General features: G+C 39.9%; 1 protein-coding gene across 1 annotated transcript in view; it reads left to right on the forward strand.

The window, feature by feature from the left end:
• The window catches only part of POU2F1 (POU class 2 homeobox 1), a 214,757-nt gene that overhangs the window by 36,092 nt on the left and 162,009 nt on the right, over positions 1-16,656 (forward strand). The gene's annotated exons all lie outside the window — the stretch shown is intronic.

Consider the following 16,656-nt stretch of genomic DNA (forward strand, 5'->3'; position numbering starts at 1 on the left):
GACCCAGTGGTAAAGAACCCGCCTGCCAGTGCAGGAGACACCAGAGACATGGATTCGATACCTGGGTCGGGAAGATACTCTGGAGAAGGAAACCATTCCAGTATTTTTTGCCTGGGAAATCCCATGGATAGAGGGGCCTGGAGGGCTACAGTCCATGGGGTCGCAAATAGTCTGACATGACTTTGCCAGTAAACAACAACAACAAATCTCATCAACAGGGGAAATTTAAGGGCCTAGATCTATGTATTGCATAACTCAGTATTGTGGTATATACAGTAGTGCATTGTTTTTAAAATATGTCATAATATCACTGTGTCTTTATTGTAAGTTATTTTATTTCTTCAAATTTTCCTGATTATGTTCACTTTAGGCTAGGTTGAAAATGAATACACATACACAAACTTTATTTTGCTAAGATTCTAAAAGCAAATTATTCTGTTATTTTAGTAATTTCAGGATTGTGTTCTTCAAGAAATCAGTGAAAATTTAACAACATTTCAGGTAATAATAGGTTTGTGTTTGTGCATATTTTAGAGGTATTATAAGAAAATCTCATGAGCAAACTATGAGGTTTTTAGTTTTAAAACTAATCTTGATAAAAACAAAAAACTAATCTTGAGTTCATTTGTACCTAAGTAAATTGGGGCAGGTATTTATCAATATTTGGCTAAGTATGGAGAGAAACAGAGTTTGGAGACATAGTTTACAATATATTAGTAGAGAATTCTTGTTTTGATTTGCTTTCATGTTTTCTCTATATTGGATATTAGGAAAATGGTATTTTTCCACTCAAAGTTTGTACTTCTTGGAAATTCTCCTGGTTTGACATCCAGAGCTTATTGATCAAACCTTAGGGTATATTTCCTGCCTGACACAGTAGGTTTTGCAAGATGGATAAAAACACCACATCATTTTTATCCTTAGTCAGTATATTGGTGTTGTAGACTTAACAGTGGATAATGTAAACTAAATTATCTATTTTATTAGGAATTATGAGAAAATAGATATGGTATTTGTTGTTCAGTCGCTTAGTCATGTCCGACTCTTTGGGACCCCATGCACTGCAGCATGCCAGGTTTCCTTGTCCTTCACCACCTCCTGGAGCTTGCTCAAACTCTTGTCCATTGAGTCACAGATGCCATCCAGCCATCTCATCCTCTGTCGTCCCCTTCTCCTCTTACCCTCAATTTTTCCCAGCATCAGAGTCTTTTCCAGTAAGTCAGCTCTTCGCATCAGGTTGACAAAGTATTGGAACTTCAGTTTCAACATCAGTCCTTCCAGTGAATATTCAGGGTGGGTTTCCTTTAGAATCGACTGGTTTGATTTCCTTGCTATCCAAGGGACTCGCGAGAGTCTTCTCCGGCACCACGGTTCGAAAGCATAAGTTCTTGGTGCTCAGCCTTCTTTATGGTTCAGCTCTCACATCTATAAGTGACTACTGGGAAAACCAGAGCTTTGACTACACAGACTTTTGTTGGCTAGGTTTGTCATAGCTTTTCTTTCAAGAAGCAACTGTCTTTTATTTTCATAGCTACAGTCACCATCTGCAGTGATTTTGGAGCCTAAGAAAATAAAGTGTGTCACTGTTTCCATTGTTTCTCCCTGTTTGCCATGAAGTGTTGGGACAGGTTGCCATGATCTTTGTTCTTTGAATGTTTCACCTTCATCAAGAGCCTCTTTAGTTCCTCTTTGCTTTCTTCTGTTAGGGTGGTATCATCTGCATATCTGAGGTTATTGATATTTCTCCCGGCAGTCTCGATTCCAGCTTGTGATTCATCTAGCCCAGTATTTCGCCTGATGTACTCTGCATATAAGTTAAATAAGCAGGGTGACAACATACAGCCTTGGTGTGCTCCTTTCCCAATTTGGAACCAGTCCATTATTCCATGCCCAGTTCTAACTGTTACTTCTTGACCTGCATACAGATTTCTCAGGAGGCAGGTAAGGTGGTCTGATGGAGTCAGTAAAACAGAAGTAAATGTTTTTCTGAACTCTCTTGCTTTTTTGATGATCCAACGGATGTTCACAATTTGATCTCTGGTTCCTCTGCCTTTTCTAAATCCTTGTACATCTGGAAGTTCTTGTAATCTTGAAAGTGAGTGAAGTCGCTCAGTCTTGTCCAACTCTTTGCGACCCCATGGACTGTAGCCTACCAGGCTCCTCCCTACGTGAGATTCTCCAGGCAAGAGTACTGGAGTGGGTTGCCATTTCCTTCTCCAGGGGATCTTCCCAACCCAGGGATCGAACCCGGGTCTCCCTCATTCCAGGCAGACACTGTAACCTCTGAGCCACCAACCTTTGTAAATTTTCTAAATCCAGCTTGTACATCTGGAAGTTCTTGGTTCACGTACTGTTGAATCCTAGCTTGAAGGATTTGAATATTACCTTGCTAGCATGTGTGAAATGAGTGCAATTGTGTGGTACTTTGAACATTCTTTGGCATTGCCCTTCTTTGGGATTGGAATGAAAACTGACCTTTTCCAGTTCTGTGGCCACTGCTGAGTTTTCCAAATTTCCTGCCATATTGAGTACAGCATTTGCACAGCATCATCTTTTAGGATTTGAAATAGCTCAACTGGAATTCTATCACCTCTACAAGCTTTGTTCATAGTGATGCTTCCTAAGGCCCACTTGACTTCGCATTCCAGGATGTCTGGCTCTAGGTGAGTGATCACACCATCGTGGTTGTCCAGGTCATTAAGACCATTTCTGTCCTTTATTGAGCCCATCTTTGCATGAAATGTTCCCTTGATATCTCTAATTTTCTTGAGCAGATGTCTAGTCTTTCCCATTCTATCCTTTTTTTTCTGTTTCTTCTTTTTTTTTTTATGTATTAATTATTTGAATCAAATGTATTTCTTATCTTAGGGTTGGCAGTTTTCTCTGTGTTTTTGAATGCTTCCTTATCTTTCATCTCATAGGATATGATGCTTCTCCAAATGAACGCCATCCTGTTTACTATTAGGGTGATCTGAAGAGATCTCTGTAGAGAGTATATTTAGAACCAACAGTCTAGGATTCATGTCCTGTATCTTTATGCATACGTGTTCAGTTGCTAAGTCATGTCTGACTCTTTGCGGCTCCATGGACTGTAGCCTACCAGGCTCTTATATCCATGGGATTTCCTGGGCAAGAATATGGGAGTGACTTGCCAGTACCCTTTCCAGAGAATCTTCCCCACCCAGGGATTGAACTGGAGTCTCCTACATAGGAGGTGGATTCTTTACCACTGAGCCACCAGGGAAGCAAATCAACAGTCCTCACTAATTCCCCTTGAGAGGTTTGTTTGGGGAATTCAAGTGTGCTTTTCTAAAGTGCTGTTTTAACTTATTCCTGCATAGTTTTCTGTGTAGAAGCTCATGCAAAAATCACTAATATGAAGTGTTTAGGGGGCCATAAGTTTCCAAAGTCTGTTTTCAGTGTTAATTAATTTTTGCTGTGAAGGGAAATCAGCACCATAATGAAATCCATAGTTGATAATTTGAGAGGACAAACCAGATTATTATCTATATTCTGTATAATTGTGTAACCAAGTTACAGCTTTTAATAAATGTGGGTTTTTACTTTTTCACAAATTCCAAACCAAAAGACGTTCATAAGTGAGCCACAAGTGGCAAAATTAATTAAAATGTTTCTGCCTATTAGAAAAGCTTTAAAAAATTCTTCTAAAATATAACCATATTTGATAGTTTTTTTTTTTTTGCTTATAGCAGAGTTAACATGGATGATTAGTTTGTAGCTTTTCATGTGATACATTATGTATCTGTCAAGAATGTTATTTCTAATATTTCACAGCCCAAACTGTGCTGGCTGGCATTTTGCTGGGATCTTTGGGTATTGGCTGGTTTATGTATACATTTAATTCATATTTATATAATCTTTTTGAGCCTTTGGGTTTGTAAAAATGGCCTTGTTTTATTACAGTACAGTGTTCTTTACAATGCATATTTTAAAATAGGATGGCCCAAAGTGCATATTATGATGAATTTATTAATGAAATACTTCTGAAACTTGAACAGACTATGTTATCAAGGGACAAGTTCAGTTAATGAGGCCAAAAGAGCTTCACTTCAAAGAAAAGCCCACAGTCTTTTAAGCAGTTTGAGTTATTGTTTTTCTGTCTCTTTTCAGCCCAAGAGGTTGTACTTAAAGGTCAGAAACAAAACTTTTATCCTCTGCGAATTCTATGATAATCTGCTAACTCTGTTGTACAACAAGATGTCATTTTTTCCATCACTGTGTTTCATCTTTTATTTTTCTAGAGTTTTCTTCTTAAGAGTGAAACTTGGAACTAGATTTGGTTAAGGATTTTTAAATTTTAAATAAATAGAGTTCTTTCTCTTAGATTTTTTTTATTCCTTTTAAAGTTTGTGCTAGGTTTGTCTGTCTCAGTACGAAAAAGAATAGAAAATCTTCACTGAGGGAAAGTTTTTGTCTTTTCTGTATTATTTAATTTTTTCTGCTTGCTCCTTTTATAATACAAGTGGAAAAAAAAAAGACAACTTCAGTGACACTTATACTATAGTTGGCATATAGTAAGTTTTATTAGTTTGAGTTTTGATGAGAATGAATGGACTCTATTCTTGCTTGGTTGAGTCCTGTGGCAAAATATTTCAGATTCCTATATAATATGATGAGTTAAATTGCTTCAGTGGGATTTCCAGTTTTTTTAACAAGACGTGAGTCTCAGTGAACTCCGGGAGTTGGTGATGGACAGGGAGGCCTGGCGTGCTGCGATTCATGGGGTCGCAAAGAGTCAGACACGACTGAGCGACTGATCTGATCTGTCGATTCACACATTGTTCAGGTTTTGAACAGGAAACCTTTTTGATAATGCTGCACAAATCTAGAAGACGTCTCTTGTAAAATCTTAAAAGAGTATTGGTCTGACTTAAAGGTTATGATGACATACAAATAAACATTTGGCAGCCTCAATTTTATTTAATGTGAATTTGAGCAATATTACTAATGTTCTTTAAGTGAGAGCAACCACTGTGCCTCTTTTTCACCTCACTAGTACAAATGAACTAGCGTGTGGCCCTGCAAGGAGGTAGAAACCATTTTCTAAGTGGGATTTGATGCAGGGGTAATTTTTTCTATTGCCTAACTTTAATTCATACCAGAGCTATGTTCCACGTGTATATTGTTTCTTGCTGCATAGGAAGCTATGAAGAAGGCAGTATTAGTTTTATTCATTGTTAAAAAGCAGCAAGTACTATTTAGAGTCTCACAACCGTAGAGAACCTTGAACCTAAAATCAGAAGCATTTATCCTTCGATTCAGCAATTGAATGTATGGGATACGTTTCATTCTTGATTATCAGAGAAGATGTTGGTTTGGGTAATATCTTCATCTGTTTCTTTCCCCATTCCCCCCCACCCCACACCCACCCAGTGTGTAAAGCATTATTTAATTGGAATGCTCCAAAATGATATTATGATGCATTTTCTTCCATTGGGTGATTTTTGGTGACTAATTCACAGCAAAGTGTAAGACTGAACTTACATTCCATAGCATTTACTGCTTCCCTACTGCCAACAATTTGAAGAACTGGATATATTTAATAAGAATTGTTTTCCTTAAGCAGATTTTCAGCAGTCAATGGTTTTTTTAACTCTAGAGGTAGGGGCAGGTAACATTATTCACCTTGAAGCTTTTTCACAGTATGCATGGCTGGGCCCTAATTTATTAATAGGTTTAGTAGGTTCAGGCATCTTTGTTTTTACAAAGCCTTTCAAAGGCTCCTAAACCATGTTTGCTTTTAAAATCTATAGGAATGAGACAAGTCTGTGAATAGGTAAGTGCAATGAAATGTTGTAGGTATTGTGAGAGAGACCTGTATTTGGTATGCTGAGGGCTCAAAGTCCTACTGCTAAGTCACTTCAGTCGTGTCCAACTCTGTGCGACCCCATAAACGGCAGCCCACCAGGCTCCCCAGTCCCTGGTATTCTCCAGGCAAGAACACTGGAGTGGGTTGCCATTTCCTTCTCCAATGCAGGAAAGTGAAAAGTGAAAGGGAAGTCGCTCAGTCGTGTCCGACTCTTAGCGACCCCATGGACTGCAGCCCACCAGGCTCCTCCATCCATGGGATTCTCCAGGCAAGAGTACTGGAGTGGGGTGCCATTGCCTTCTCCAGCTCAAAGTCCTAATGGGTACCTAAAAGAAAGGTTTCATGCTAGAACAAACACCTCAGCTGAATCTTGTTCACCCAGGTGTTTTAGAGGAGGGAAACCCCTTGAATCCATGGCGTAGCACAGGAAAATTCTAGCTGAGAGCGGTGTGAACAAGTGAAAGTCTCTCAGTCGTGTCCAACTCCTTGCGACCCCATGCACTAGTCCATGGAAGTCTCTAGACCAGGGTACTAGAGTGGGTAGCCTTTCCCTTCTCCAGGGGATCTTCCCAACCCAGGGATTGAACCCAGGTCTCCTGCATTGCAGGTGGATTCTTTACCAGCTGAGCCACCAGGGAATCCCAATGTGAACAAAGGACAAATGAAAAACAGCTTACTACATTTTGGAAATTGTAAGAGCGTAATTATGTGGTGAAGATGGTCAGAATTAAGATGGCTTTTATGCTGTAGGAAACAAGGAGATATTAAAAAGTATGATGAAAGAAAAATAAGATTAGACTTGAACTTTAGCAAGATCATAGGTGACAGTATGGAATATGGATTGGAGTGGTATGAGACTGGATGCAGGGAGGCCAGTTCGATACAGTCACAGTAATCCAGCAGGAGTGATGAGAAGGCCGAGCCTAAGGGAATTAAACACAGCTGGGGAGGGAAGAGGATTAGGAAAATGTTAAGGAGGTGAAATCTTTGAGAATTGGTGACTGATTGGGTTTCGAAAATGAAGAAGAGAAAATGAAACCTCATTTGTATTAAGAGTTTGGAAAATGTGCCAAACATCAAGGTAAAGGTTTTCAGGACATAATTTGGTTTTTGAAGAAGATAATGGGGGTGGAGGTTATAGCTGATGGGAGAGGGAAATGGGAGTGAGCGTCAGTGGAAGAATTTACTTTGGATGAGAAGGAGTAAAGAACATCTGTGTTTTTGTTGGGGGCTCACTCCTTCGCCACTCTGAGACCATGCGTAATGAGTGATTGCTCTGACATTCCCCAGTCGAGTGGTTTGTTCAAGGTGGGCAGTTTCTTGGGTGAAGCCAATCGCAGCTTTTGCCTTAGAGCTAGGAGGAGTCCTCCTGCCACTTAAACCCAGGCTAATGAAATGCAGGAGTGGCTGTACTTCTTGGCCCATCAAGTGAAGCCTCAGAGGGATGTCAGAGAGACAGAGAAGAGAGAAGAGTCAGGTCTTGAAGATTTTGGTTAAGCGTCTGTAATGTGTTCTACTTTGGCTGTTCCAGTTATTTGAGCCCATTAAATACACCCCCCACCACCACTTTTCTTTTAATTTATATCAATTTGTATTAGGTTTCCTGTCCCTCAGAATAGATGTAGTCTTGAAAGGGAAATTTAAAAACAAAACAAAACTTTTTTTGAGTCAGGAGAATAGATGGCAGACAGAATATGAATTTTTAGATGAAGAATTGGTCAGGATATTCACCCAAATGACCTTGAGTTCCTTTGTTGTTGTTGTTCAGTCACTAAGTCATGTCCAACTCTTTGCGACCCCATAGACTGCAGTATGCCAGGCCCCCACGTCCTTCACAGTCTCCCAGAGTTTGCTCAGATTCATGTCCATTGAGTCAGTGATGCTATCTAACCATCTCATCCTCTGTTGCCCCATCTCCTTTTGCCTCAGTCTTTCCTAGCATCAAGGTCTTTGCCAGTGAGTCTGTTCTTCACAACAGGTGGCCAAAGTATTGGAGCTTCAACTTCAGCATCAGTCCTTCCAATGAATATTCAGGACTGATTTCCTTTAGGATGGACTGGTTGGATCTCCTTGCAGTCCAAGGGACTCTCAAGAGTCTTCTCCAGCACCACAGTTAGAATGCATCAATTCTTTGGTGCTCAGCCTTCTTTTTGGTCCAACTCTCACATCTGTACATAACTACTGGAAAAACCGCAGCTTTGACTATATGGACCTTTTGGCAAAGTGATGTCTCTGCTTTGGTGGCTCAAATGGTAAAATGTCTGCCTACAGTGCTAGAGACCTATGTTCCATCCCTGGGATGGGAAGATCCCCTGGAGAAGAAGATGGCAACCCACTCCAGTATTCTTGCCTGAAGAATTCCATGGACAGAGGAGCCTGTGGGCTACAGACCATGGGTCCCTAAGAGTTGAACACAACTGAGCAGCTACCACACATAGCTAGGTTTGTCTTAGCTTTCCTTCCAGGGAGCAAGTGTCTTCTAATTTCATGGCTTCAGTCACTGTCCACAGTGATTTTGGAGCCTAAGAAAATAAAATCTGTCACTGCTCTCACTTTTTCCTCTCCTGTTTGCCATACTGTGATCTGACTGGATTCCATGTTCCTAGATTTTTCAATGTTGAGTTTTCAGCCAGCTTTTTCACTCTCCTCTTTCACCCTCATCAAGAGGCTCTTTAGTTCCTCTTGACTTTCTATCATTAAAATGGTAACATCTGCATATCTGAAGTTGTTGTTATTTCTCTGGCAGTCTTGATTCCATTTTGTAATTCATCCAGCCTGGCATTTCTCAGGATGTACTCTGCATTGAGTTCCTAACTGAGTTGAAAACAGCAGAATTAAGTGACTTACTGATAAGTGAGAGCTGAGATTAAAATTTCAGTAGTGTACTTCTAGCTCAGCACTTTTAATACCATATCATCTGACTTACGTGGACAGAAAAGAAATGATCCTCTCTGGTTGACCTGTTGTTCAGTCACTCAGTCATGTCTGACTCTGTGACCCTATGGACTGCAGCTCGCCAGGCTCCTCTCTTCATGGAATTTCCCAGGCAAGAAGTAGGTTGTTATTTACTTCTCCAGGGGATCTTCCTGACTCAGGGATCAAACCTATGTCTCTTGCGTCTCCTGCATTGGCATATGGATTCTTTACCACTGAGCCACGAGGGAAGCCCTCTTGGTTGAGCTGCCTGTGGATAAAAAGAAAGATGATTTTTATCTATCTTTTTGTTGTATTTGAAGAACTCTTTGGGATAGAACAGTACAGTGACTCCTTCCTGAAGACCCTCAGTGCATATCTATTGATAAATAGGGTTTGGGTATGCTGGTTATAGCTACAGGAATCTTTATTTTAAGGCAGTCATAAATTTGAGTTCTTAGGCAGAGAGATCCCTATACAGCAATAAAATCCTATTTGAATGTGGCAGTCCCTTTTCACTGTCTGGATGTGTGTTGCAGGAAGGGGGACCCCTTCCAGGGTCCGAAACTGGGCTCTTGTCTAAAACTTGGAAATGAATTGTCCAAGGAGATGCATATGCTGACAAAGCAAGAGATCTTACTGGGAAAGGGCACCCGGGTAGAGAGCAGTAGGGTAAGGGAACCTAGGAGAACTTCTCTGCCATGTGGCTCACAGTCTTGGGTTTTATGGTGATGGGAGTAGTTTCACCTAATGGGTTATCTTTAGCCAATCATTCTGACCCAGGGATCGAACCCCAGTCTCCTGCATTGGCAGGCACATTCTCCACCACGGCACCACCTGGAAGCCCGGCTAACTGCAGTACAGGGGCTTATGCATGCTTCTTTCTTTCAGTGTGGCCTCAGTGAATAAGACCTGAGTATAAGGACAAATTTTATATTCAACCTAAAATTTATAAGAATATTTTATTCAGCAAAGTTTTTTTAAGTACAACCTTTGCTCAAAGAATTACAGGAAACAAAACATGAATCAGAAACAGTTCCTGCCCTCAAAAGGCTCTTAGAACAGTTTTTACGAATTATAAATACAGTTGTTTTTATGTGCAAATGTATCCATCTTAACTTCACGAAAGGAGGGGGTAGAAGTTGTTTATAATTTAACTGGGCAGATGAAACACACAAGGAGAAAGTCATCGAGATAGTATAGGGTAAGTTACAAAGCCCTGGAAGTACGGGTGGCTGTAGAAGTGGAGGAAATAGTTTTGTACTTGAGGTATGCTGGAGACCGAGAGTGGCGCTAACGTGAGCCGGGTCCTGAACAAGGAAGGCAGGATTGTAACAGGTGGATTAGGAGCAGAGGGTGGGATTGCATTTCAGAAAGACAGAACTGTGTGAACCAAAATCTGGTGGAGACAGAAAAAAACTCATGTTTGGAGCAAAAGTAGTTCAATTTGGCTAGAATACAGAGAAGTAAAAGTAAATAAGCTTGCCAGTTTGTGTAGGGTCTTAAATATCAGGCTAAGGTGTTTGGACTTAATTCACTAGACAGTGAGGAGCCACTAAAGTTTTTTGAGTAATATAATCTGGGCCATGGTTTTGAAAGATTAATTGTGACTAATGAATGAATGGGGAAATGAAGGTATTTTCCATTGTTCGCTCACTTCTTTTTCCTTTCTATCTAAACATAACTAAAACCAAGCATGAGCTTAGTTATTAAATAATAATGCTAAGAATCTTTAGTAATACATATATTTGTGTTTTCATATTCAACTACCTTTTAAAACTAGTTGAGGCCTTGTTCACCTGATGGATTCTAATTACATTTTTGCATTTAGACTCTTCTTCAGGTAGTTACATACCACAGATAGATTAACCTTCCAATATATTGTTCTGATTGTACCATTGTACTCCTCAAGAAGCCTTCACCACTTGGCTGCTGAGGAGAGTCTGAAAGTCAAACCCAGTAATCAAGGCCCTCCCTCCTTTCCCTCTCCCACTCCCAGCATTCCCTGACTGCTTCAGAAAAAGTATTCTTAAGACTACTTGTGATTTCCTGTTTCTTTGTCTCAGTTACTCTAGTTTCTCTGATCCTCTTAAGAGTCATAACATTAAGAAAGGGGAAAGGACATTGCGGTCCCGAGAACGTAAGTGACTAGATCATATCTGGCAGAGCTGGGGTGAAGGCTCTATCGTTTGTTCAAAAAGTATCCTTTGTACTTGTCAGGTGCCAGGTACTGTGCCGTACCCTGAGGACATGATGGTGAGCGGAGCAGAAGTGTTCCTGCTCTTCATAGCCTGCAGTCTCAAGAGACAAACATTAAGTGTTAGGTACAGTTAAGCCAATATTATGACCACTGGTTGAGGTGAGTCCTATCGAGGACAAGTACTTTTTTGGGGTACTTTGAGAGAATATAATGAGGGAAGGCCATGAAGCTAATTCAGAGTGGCCTGTCAGGGAAGGTCTCTTTAAGGAAGTAAATTTTAAGCTAAGAACTGAAATGTGAGGGTGAGAGTGAAGAGGCAAAGCAAAAGGTGAGAAGGGCATTCCTTCCAAGCAGAGAGAACAGCCTGCCCAATCTTCCACCCCCACCGAGTGGAGAGGAATTTGGGGTCACAGAGGAGCTGAAAGGTCAGTGTGGCCAGGCATTTTGGTTACTGAGGAGTAAGGTGAGGCCAGAGAGATCATGTAGAGCCTTTGGGGCCATATTTAGGATTTGTCGTTTTATATCCAATACAATGGGAAGAAGGTAGTCATTGAAAGGCTTTTGAAGAATGATACAGTTCAGTTTTTGGTTTTACAAATCACTGTAATTAGTAATATATCCTAAATCTAGCCTCTTCTTTTCTCTACCTACCCTGCCCTGGCCTAAAACTCATATGAATTAGCTGGTCTCTGCTTCCACTCTTGCAGTCCTACAGCCTATTCTTGACATAGTTGCTAGTGTTTTCCTCTAAAATGTTACAGCATGGCTCTCCTCTGCTCCAGCTCCTCTAGTGTGTTCCTATTTCATACAGAGTAAAAGGCAGAGGCAAGCTCCCACCTCAGAGCCTTTATCTTTGTTCTCTTTGCCTGGGTGCTTTTCCAGATGTAGCCTGTGGTTCACTTCCTAACCTTTAGGTCTTTGTACGGTTGGTGAGTCCATCCCTGGCCACATATGTTTAACACTAGACCGCACCCTGTCTGTCCTTTCCTCCTTTCTTTTTCTCCAGAGCACTTAACTGCCTTCAGATGGGTTTTATTCTAGAATTTAAGTTTCTTAGATAAAGGATTTTGTAGGAGAATTTTGTGCATGGTACTCAATACTCATTACTTAGTCTGCCTGGCAGATAGCAGACATTTAGTAATTATTAGCTGAAGGATGAATGGATGGAGATTGAATTGGAGGAGTCTAGAGTAGAAGCTGAGGGAACAGTTAAAGGTTCTTTGTCTAGGTGAGAGATGATGTCGGCCTAGTTGAAGATTGTGGAAGATGCAAAAAATGATGGATTTAAGAGATGTTTTGGAGGAGACTTCCCTGGTGGTTCAGTGGCTGTGACTCTCTACTCCCAAAGCAGGGGGCCTGGGTTCAGTCCTTGGTCGGGGAACTAGACTCCCTCATGCCACAGCTAAGACCCAGTGCAGCCGAATAAATAATTATTATTTTTTTAAAGCTATATCTTGGAGATAAGAATCAACAGGATAGTTCACATGACTAAAATAACTCAAGCCATTACCTTGCAAATTTAATGGTTTTTTTTTTTCATTAAATCACCATGAAACATAATTGTTATCTAGTAATATATTAGTAATTAGATTTTTTTTTTTTAAATCTCTGTCTACTGGTGCTGCCATATTCACTGCTAGTAGCAGAGTGTGGTGAAGAGTAATTGAATTTGATAAGTATTTTAAATATTTAAAACATTAATTCTTAGTTATTTTAAATATCTTTAGACTTTTAAGATCAAACTGGTGGGACAATGCATGCAGAAGTGGTGTATATGGGATAGGTCTTTTAGTTAGCCTAGGGTGGTGGTTCCTAACTTGGGATGATTTTGCTCCCCAGGGAACATTTGGCAATGTCTGGAGACATGTTTGGTTGTAGGTGCCACTAGCAACTTGTAGGATATTGCTAGTAGCGCTAGTTACCAGAGGCCAGGTTTTGCTGCTTAACTCTCTGCAGTACCCACGCAGCCCTCCTCCCCCATGGACTTTGGTCCAAGAAGCCAGTAGTGCTGGGGATGAGAACCCCGCCTCAGGGATTGAAGCTCAGATTTCACCTAGTTTAGTGGTCAGTCTGCAGTTAAACTGTAACATCCACAGACCTGTATAATGTCTTGTCTATGCAAGGTGTGACTAGAGTGGTTCTTACTTTTAAACAGATATACAGTAAGCAACATATATATATGCTCAGGTACATGAATCCAGTTGAAAGCTCTATCTTCAAAGTAGTTCCGTTGGCAAGATTATTCGTTTATGTGATCCTGCCTTACTGGTTTCTGTGATCCTGCCCTTTTTTACAGTTGCCTTTGAGCCTGCAGCAAATTCTTGAAATCTTCGTATTGGTACCACATTTTCTTCTGAGGATGAGTTAGGAAATATCCAGTGCTTTCTGAAGGTACTGTGATGAGTAACGAGGTTGGGGAGTAATTCTGTTGAAAGGTGAAATTGAGATATGACTTATAAAGTAATAATTGGCTCTGAAGATAGTTAAAAAGAGTAATGCTTCTTATGCAGATATTTTCATCAGTAAATATTGGGAATAAATTACTGAATTCTCAACTTGAAGGAGCATGTTTATGTGTGAAAGTTCTAAAATGATTTAAAAGAAATGCAGTGTTTCTCAGAATGTCAAAATAGTAAAAAGATGGTTGTTGTCTAGGATCAGGGGAAATAGGCACTCTCAAATAATTTGGGGAAACTTTGGCACAACTTTTGGAGAGCAATTTGGTAATATTAAAATTTTAAATATTTGAAATTCTACCTCGTCATTAATTTACAGAAACATTTATACCAGTAAGCAAAGGCACATATAAATTCCCTATTTCATAGTCTGTATACATATAAGCTGTTTCTTAAAGCATTGTCTGTAAAGTGGAAAAAAGGGAACAATCCATATACCTATCAACAGCATCTCGGTCACTAATCTTCAGTACATCTCTATGGTGGGTTATTGTACACCACCAAAAAGAATTTATATGTGGACTGAAAGGAGATGTAAAATATATTCAATTGGAGAGGGAACTGTAAAAACAAAGCAAAACCCAAATAAGCACATATGGCGTACTATAGAAAATTATACGTGTAGGAGCTGGAGGAAAAAGTACTAAATCTAACAGTTGGGACTAGGTAAGTGAAAGTCGCTCAGTCATATCCAACTCTTTGTGACCCCATGGACTTTAGCCCGCCAGGCTCCTCTGTCCATGGAATTCTCCAGGCTTGAATACTGAAGTGAGTAGCCGTTCTCTTCTCCAGGGGATCTTTCCAACCCAGGAATTGAACCCAGGTCTCCTGCATTGCAGGTGAATTCTTTACTGACTTGAGCCAGCAGCGAAGCCCAAGAATACTGGAGTGGGTAGCCTATCCGTTCTCCGGGGGATCTTCCCAACCCAGGAATCGAACTGGGATTTCCTGCATTGCAGGTGGACTCTTTACCAGCTGAGCCACCAGGGAAGCCCTGATTGGATAGCTTTCTGAATTTCAGACATGTTTGATAGTTTTATAATGAATATATGTTTTACAGTCGGGAAGAAAAATAGCAAATATTTTAAAGTGAAGGAACAGTCATCATACTTTATAGCCAGATCTTTTATTGTTTTGAAGTAGCCTTTTGTTTTAATATGAAACTTTTTAGTAGTTTTGTATTTATATTCACGAATACCTAAAATTGGCTAAAGGTTCCTAGGGTCTTGCTCTTCATCTGAAGTTATTCACTGCTTTTTAAAAATTTTTAAATTATTTACTTGAAAGTGAAAATGTCAAAAGATTAGTTATGGAATGGTTTGTTTTAAGAAATCTTAGGCTTTAAAATATATTATACAAGTCTCATCTGTATTTATCCTGCAGGCGGCGCTGGTGGCTTTGTGTTCTTTCGTAGTGTTGATTACTCAAGTGTAATTCACCTAAACTTCAAAATCTTTAATTACTAGTCCTGTTTGAGGAATGCTGTCTTTCATGTAACTGTTGAAAATCAGATGTTTTTCAAACTATTATTTCAAGGAATACAGTGTAGCAGAAGTTCTTTAGACATAATTCATTTTGTTCTGTATCTACTTTATTACTCATGACAATCTCTGGGAAAATTGTTTATTTTAATACTGGTGATACTCTCTAACACCTTTAAAGTTCCAAAACTTCATGAAAACTGGCAGTAGAACTAATTTTTTCAAATGAATTCTCTTTGAAGTCCTCCCTTTCCCCCCTCTCTTTGTGTGTCTGACTCCCCCTCTCTTTTCGCTTTCTTTCTCTCAGTCTGTCAAGTTCAAGAGCAGCTCAGATGCCATGAATTAAATGAAGCACAAAAGGGGGAAAGGAGACCCTTTTGAAGAACAAAGGCCTCCCATTAGGCTGCCATGTTCTTTTTTGACAAAACGCGCACCCTACATAGTTCCTATTGTTGTCCACATGCCCTGCACATAAGGTAAATGCAGTAGATCCTCGTTACCTCACGCTTTCCTTGTCTTCCGCCAGTGCCACACGCAGCCAGGGAGGCTGTAGGTCTTTGAGGCCTTTAAGCATTCTTATACAGTTGCTTTATCTCCTTTTAAAAAACTACATGGGTAGAAAAGGAAGTGGAGAGAGATGACATCAAAACCCCACAAGGGGAGAAGCTTGCCTGTTAGAGAAGCTGCAACTCCAGAATCCAGGGCGGGTGGCAGGAGCGGAAATCTCTGCTGTGCTTCCACTCTGTGCCTTTGCATACCCTGCATTGTAAAAATAACTGTGATTCACATTCAGTCTAGGCTGCGGAGCTAGTTTCTCCTCTCTTTGGCTAACATAACAAAACAGGCAAATAGGAATACATTTAATTGCTGAGAACAGATCTTGTAGTCCTGAGAAACTTACTAAGTTGCTGCTGGTTTTCCTTGGATATTTGCTTTTTGGTGTTGTGTAGATAGCTTAGATAGGCTTGTTGTCTTCTCAGAGGAATGATGACAACAAACAGCTTACAGTGGCAAATAATAAAGGGAATTACTTATGTACAGACAGACTTAAAATTTCAGAGAAAAAATATTGAAATTTCCGATTTTACGCACTTGAAACTTAGCTTGAAATTTAGCTTGCTTTACTGTTGCTGACAAAGGTCAGTTGCTTTTGCAGAGGAATGTATGATTAATTCAAGATATTTGCCTACTTGTTCATCATTGAGAAAAACATCAGATTAGCAAGTCTAGTGAAATAGCCAGAGACCTCCTTAGTTCACTACAAAGATGCAATATCTGATAATTGGAGGTTTGAACTATGGTTTTATTTATTCTTTTGAAGAAATTGGCAAGTCACTCTGATTTGTGGTAGGGTTTGGGGACGTGGTGAAAGAGATGGAAGAAGGAAGAATCTGGTGGACAATTTGTGACTTGACGTATAGAGGGTGAATCTACCGTTTTAGGTTTACAGAAGTGATTCAGTGGGGTTAAAAAGAACCTTTGTAAGAATTAAAAAAAATATATCCTTTGTAGGAACAGTAGTAACATTTTATTTTGAAAATTTCATGAGACTTTTAGTATTTCTTTCTCCCATACAACATTCAAATAAAAGTCCATAGTGTACCCCCGTTTTTGATCCTAAGCATTTCTTTTAATACTAAAACCTGGCTAGTGCACTTGAAATAAAAAATAAATGTGTTAACTATGTGAGGAAATGTTTTGACCTTTAGTGGACCCTTGTTATTGCTTTTCAGGAACCATATTGCTTGGTTTCTTATTTTTTAGGGTTACAGGAGT

The sequence above is a fragment of the Bos mutus genome, chromosome 3 (genome assembly GCF_027580195.1).
Source record: "Bos mutus isolate GX-2022 chromosome 3, NWIPB_WYAK_1.1, whole genome shotgun sequence".
Taxonomy (NCBI): domain Eukaryota; kingdom Metazoa; phylum Chordata; class Mammalia; order Artiodactyla; family Bovidae; genus Bos; species Bos mutus.